The sequence below is a fragment of the Xenopus laevis genome, chromosome 4S, assembly GCF_017654675.1.
Source record: "Xenopus laevis strain J_2021 chromosome 4S, Xenopus_laevis_v10.1, whole genome shotgun sequence".
Classification (NCBI taxonomy): Eukaryota; Metazoa; Chordata; class Amphibia; order Anura; family Pipidae; genus Xenopus; species Xenopus laevis.
Genome location: NC_054378.1, coordinates 130,576,579 through 130,582,765, shown reverse-complemented (window position 1 = coordinate 130,582,765; position 6,187 = coordinate 130,576,579).

Genomic DNA, 6,187 nt, shown 5'->3' with positions numbered 1-6,187 from the left:
CCTATATATTTATCTTTATTCCCTATTAATAACATTGGGATCACTGACCTTCCTATATATTTATGTTTATTCCCTTTTAATAACATTGGGATCACTGACCTTCCTATATATTTATCTTTATTCCCTATTAATAACATTGGGATCACTGACCTTCCTATATATTTATCTTTATTCCCTATTAATAACATTGGGATCACTGACCTTCCTATATATTTATCTTTATTCCCTATTAATAACATTGGGATCACTGACCTTCCTATATATTTATCTTTATTCCCTATTAATAACATTGGGATCACTGACCTTCCTATATATTTATCTTTATTCCCTATTAATAACATTGGGATCACTGACCTCCTATTATATTTATCTTTATTCCCTATTAATACATTGGGATCTATATACTGACCTTCCTATATTTTATCTTTATTCCCTATTAATAACATTGGGATCACTGACCTTCCTATATATTTATGTTTATTCCCTTTTAATAACATTGGGATCACTGACCTTCCTATATATTTATCTTTATTCCCTATTAATAACATTGGGATCACTGACCTTCCTATATATTTATCTTTATTCCTTATTAATAACATTGGGATAATAAACGGCTGGTCTATAGAGTCCACATTTGCACAGCCGATAAGCTCCATGGAATACAATGGGTTTAGTTCATAGCAAGGAGGCAAATGCTATAACACAATTATTGCCAAGAGACAGTTTGTTGGAAAATATTTTGACTTTATGGTGTTACCGGTCCTTTAAAATACTTGCAGGAGGGATGAGACAAGGTTACAAGTTGTTAGACATGGGAATCATTCTGGGAATGTTCTGCTTCACTGGCACAATGTACCCCCTGCTCTTACCCCTCCAGCTCTCATTAAATCTTACATATTAACCCCCTGCACACCCTTAAGACACAGTGGGGGTCATTAGTGACATTAGTGACATGGGGCTGAATTATTCACATGGATCCCACGTTGCTAAATCTCCTGCAACTGGATGAGGCAACTGAACGGATCCTGGATTTAGGGAATGAATAATTAAAGGGGCTCATTTCTAAAGCAGAAGCCTAATTACATTCATCTCATCATTAACCCCTAAATCTGGGCCCCAATGAAGTTCAGACCTTAACCCCCCTATACTTATTGGCCTCCAGCAACTACTGGGTCTGCCCCCCCCCCCTGCCCAGCTCTCATTTCTACCCTCCCCACGGCGGCGACTCCTTGGGGTAAATAAAAACATGAGCAACAATGGGCCTCTATTATATAGACCCCCCCCCGCCTCTATAAAAACCGTAGGGAGAAGGACAACAAAAAAGCAGAAACATTCGGGAAGTCTGTGACCTCTGGGGCGAGGTTTGACCTTTACTATGGAGACAAGACAAAGGGCCCAGTTGTGCCCCAGTTCCGGCTGTTTATTGGGCACCCGGGGGCTAATAAAGTCGCCAGTAATGGGCAGTCGCCAGGGAACGTGTGGTGCCGGCTATTGACTGTCATGTGATTAATCTGGGGGTGAGGGGTTAATTGCTGCAGCAACTCCCTGCTCTGCTCTGAGCTGCAATGAAGTTACACAGGGTGGTACTTACCTGCTTGTACCACTCACAGTCACATGGGGAGGGTAAGAGGTTGGCAAACACTGGCACTGCCTTCACTATTGGATATTGATCTGATGCCCCTCCCCCACTGATACCACATAGGCCCCGCCCATTGCTATTGGTGAATTGTTGCCCTATTGGCTGGATCTTTGTGCCCTTCCCATAAACCTGAGCCTGGGAGTAGAAGTGGCAGAATAAAGAGTAGGAATGTGCCTGGCACCCTCCAAACTTTGCACCCTAAGCACCCGCCTCTTCTACCCACCCCTAATTCCCAGCCAATCTGCCCACTCAGTCTCTCCCTCCCACTCATTCTGTGCCACATGGCAACTCCCGTAAATAAACTTGCGGCTGCAGGAGGTTTTGTTTCTGCCTTTAATTAAATGTTCACACGCTCCAGACTCCCGAGGTTTTGCCGATAATTGTCAGACCCCGGGATCTGGGGATAGAGGGTCCCATTTTCCAACATCAGGTCACCCCCCCCCCAAACAAACTGAATCTTTATCCACTTTCAAGGGATTGTTCACCTTTAAATTAAGGTGAGGCCTGAATAGAAAGATAAGTAATAAAAAGTAGCAATAACTATAAATCTGCAACCTTATTCATAACCTGAATGCCCTTACAGTAAAGAACCCCTTCCTATGCTGATGGTGAGATCTCCTTTCCTCCCCACCAATGAATCACTCATTCCCCCTCTCTTGGTAGGGAATCCAATAACCTGACTGTCCTTACTGTAAAGAACCCCCTCCTATGCTGATGGTGAGATCTCCTTTCCTCCCCACCAATGAATCACTCATTCCCCCTCTCTTGGTAGGGAATCCCATAACCTGACTGTCCTTACAGTAAAGAACCCCTTCCTATGCTGATGGTGAGATCTCCTTTCCTCCCCACCAATGAATCACTCATTCCCCCTCTCTTGGTAGGGAATCCCATAACCTGACTGCCCTTACAGTAAAGAACCCCTTCCTATGCTGATGGTGAGATCTCCTTTCCTCCCCACCAATGAATCACTCATTCCCCCTCTCTTGGTAGAGAATCCCTTAACCTGACTGTCCTTACAGTAAAGAACCCCTTCCTATGCTGATGGTGAGATCTCCTTTCCTCCCCACCAATGAATCACTCATTCCCCCTCTCTTGGTAGGGAATCCCATAACCTGACTGTCCTTACAGTAAAGAACCCCTTCCTATGCTGATGGTGAGATCTCCTTTCCTCCCCACCAATGAATCACTCATTCCCCTCTCTTGGTAGGGAATCCCATAACCTGACTGTCCTTACAGTAAAGAACCCCTTCCTATACTGATGGTGAGATCTCCTTTCCTCCCCACCAATGAATCACTCATTCCCCCTCTCTTGGTAGGGAATCCCATAACCTGACTGTCCTTACAGTAAAGAACCCCTTTCTATATTCCTGTTTCAATATAAAGTCCACTATCACCTTGAGATTGAAGACGTCTATTAGGTGAATCTATATATATATATACTGAACAAAACAGCCTGGCGTCTTGTATTTATCATTTTTCCCCTGGCAGATTATTATTATTAGGTTATTCCATTGTATATAATATAATACAAAGCAACAAATAGTAGGTTTTGAGTCTCTGCAGTGACCAGTTCTGTGTCCCACCAACAATATAATAATTCATTTTAACAATTATTTCTGCTCAAATGTTCTCTGCCCTTAATCTGGGGCACCTTGTACTTTTAATCACATTAATGCAGATTATATACGGACATTTACTCACAGCCATGTTGATGCTAAAGTATCTCACGCTTTCATGATCCCTAATTATTAATAGATTCATATTAAGTAATTCCAGATATTTCCTTAAAGAATTGTAAGATCAGCAACATATGAATCAGCTGCAGAGTGTGACCTTCTCTGTCTCCTTCCTGCCCCAATCCCCAAAGTGTAAAGATTAGAAAAAATTGAGCCAATCACTGGGAAGCACTGGGGGTAATGGCGGAAATATACCAAGTCTGTAATTAGTGCTAATTAATTGTATATTTCCATTAGCTATTCCACAGCCTGAGACACTGAGATAGGCCAATGTTTTTGAACATCCCCCATCCAGATTGGAATTATGGAAATATATATTTAATATTCACACATCAACCTAAAAAATGCCAACCCAGGAAACTAAAGATATAGTTATTACTCTCAGCTTACTATAGACACCATCTCTCCCTACTATACCTGCTATCCCACAGTCACACTCCCTTCCCAGAGACTATTATCCACTGTTACTATAGGCACCATCTCTCCCTACTATACCTGCTATCCCACAGTCACACTCCCTTCCCAGAGACTATTATCCACTGTTACTATAGACACCATCTCTCCCTACTATACCTGCTATCCCACAGTCACACTCCCTTCCCAGAGACTATTATCCACTGTTTACTATAGGCACCATCTCTCCCTACTATACCTGCTATCCCACAGTCACACTCCCTTCCAGAGACTATTATCCACTGTTACTATAGGCACCATCTCTCCCTACTATACCTGTTATCCCACAGTCACACTCCCTTCCCAGAGACTATTATCCACTGTTACTATAGGCACATCTCTCCCTACTATACCTGCTATCCCACAGTCACACTCCCTTCCAGAGACTATTATCCACTGTTACTATAGACACATCTCTTCCCTACTATACCTGCTATCCCACAGTCCACACTCCCTTCCCAGAGACTATTATCCACTGTTACTATAGACACCATCTCTCCTACTATACCTGCTATCCCACAGTCACACTCCCTTCCCAGAGACTATTATCCACTGTTACTATAGACACCATCTCCCCCTACTATACCTTGCCTATCCCACAGTCACACTCCCTTCCCAGAGACTATTATCCCCACTGTTACTATAGACACCATCTCTCCCTACTATACCTGCTACCCACAGTCACACTCCCTTCCCAGAGACTATTATCCACTGTTACTATAGACACCATCTCTCTCTTACTTATACCTACTATCCCACAGTCACACTCCCTTCCCAGAGACTATTATCCACTGTTACTATAGGCACCATCTTCTCCCTACTATACCTGCTATCCCACAGTCACACTCCCTTCCCAGAGACTATTATCCACTGTTACTATAGACACCATCTCTCCCTACTATACCTGCTATCCCACAGTCACACTCCTTTTCCAGAGACTATTATCCACTGTTACTATAGGTACCATCTCTCCCTACTATACCTGCTATCCACAGTCACACTCCCTTCCCAGAGACTATTATCCACTGTTAGTATAGACACATCTCTCCCCTACTATTACCTGCTATCCCACAGTCCACACTCCCTTCCCAGAGACTATTATCCCACTGTACTATAGACACCATCTCTCCCTACTATACCTGCTATCCCACAGTCACACTCCCTTCCCAGAGACTATTATCCACTGTTACTATAGGTACCATCTCTCCCTACTATACCTGCTATCCCACAGTCACACTCCCTTCCCAGAGGACTATTATCCACTGTTACTATAGACACATCTCTCCCTACTATACCTGCTATCCCACAGTCACACTCCCTTCCCAGAGACTATTATCCCACTGTTACTATAGACACCATCTCTCCCTACTATACCTGCTATCCCACAGTCACACTCCCTTCCCAGAGACTATTATCCCACTGTTACTATAGACACCATCTCCCCCTACTATACTTGCTATCCCACAGTCACACTCCCTTCCCAGAGACTATTATCCACTGTTACTATAGGCACCATCTCCCCCTACTATACCTGCTATCCCACAGTCACACTCCCTTCCCAGAGACTATTATCCCACTGTTACTATAGACACCATCTCTCCCTACTATACCTGCTATCCCACAGTCACACTCCCTTCCCAGAGACTATTATCCACTGTTACTATAGGCACCATCTCTCCCTACTATACCTGCTATCCCACAGTCACAGTCTCTTCCCAGAGACTATTATCCACTGTTACTATAGACACCATCTCTCCCTACTATACTTGCTATCCCACAGTCACACTCCCTTCCCAGAGACTATTATCCACTGTTACTATAGGCACCATCTCTCCCTACTACACCTGCTATCCCACAGTCACAGTCTCTTCCCAGAGACTATTATCCACTGTTACTATAGACACCATCTCTCCCTACTATACCTGCTATCCCACAGTCACACTCCCTTCCCAGAGACTATTATCCACTGTTACTATAGGCACCATCTCTCCCTACTATACCTGCTATCCCACAGTCACACTCCCTTCCCAGAGACTATTATCCACTGTTACTATAGACACCATCTCTCCCTACTATACCTGCTATCCCACAGTCACACTCCCTTCCCAGAGACTATTATCCACTGTTACTATAGGCACCATCTCTCCCTACTATACCTGCTATCCCACAGTCACAGTCTCTTCCCAGAGACTATTATCCACTGTTACTATAGACACCATCTCTCCCTACTATACCTGCTATCCCACAGTCACACTCCCTTCCCAGAGACTATTATCCACTGTTACTATAGGCACCATCTCTCCCTACTATACCTGCTATCCCACAGTCACACTCCCTTCCCAGAGACTATTATCCCACT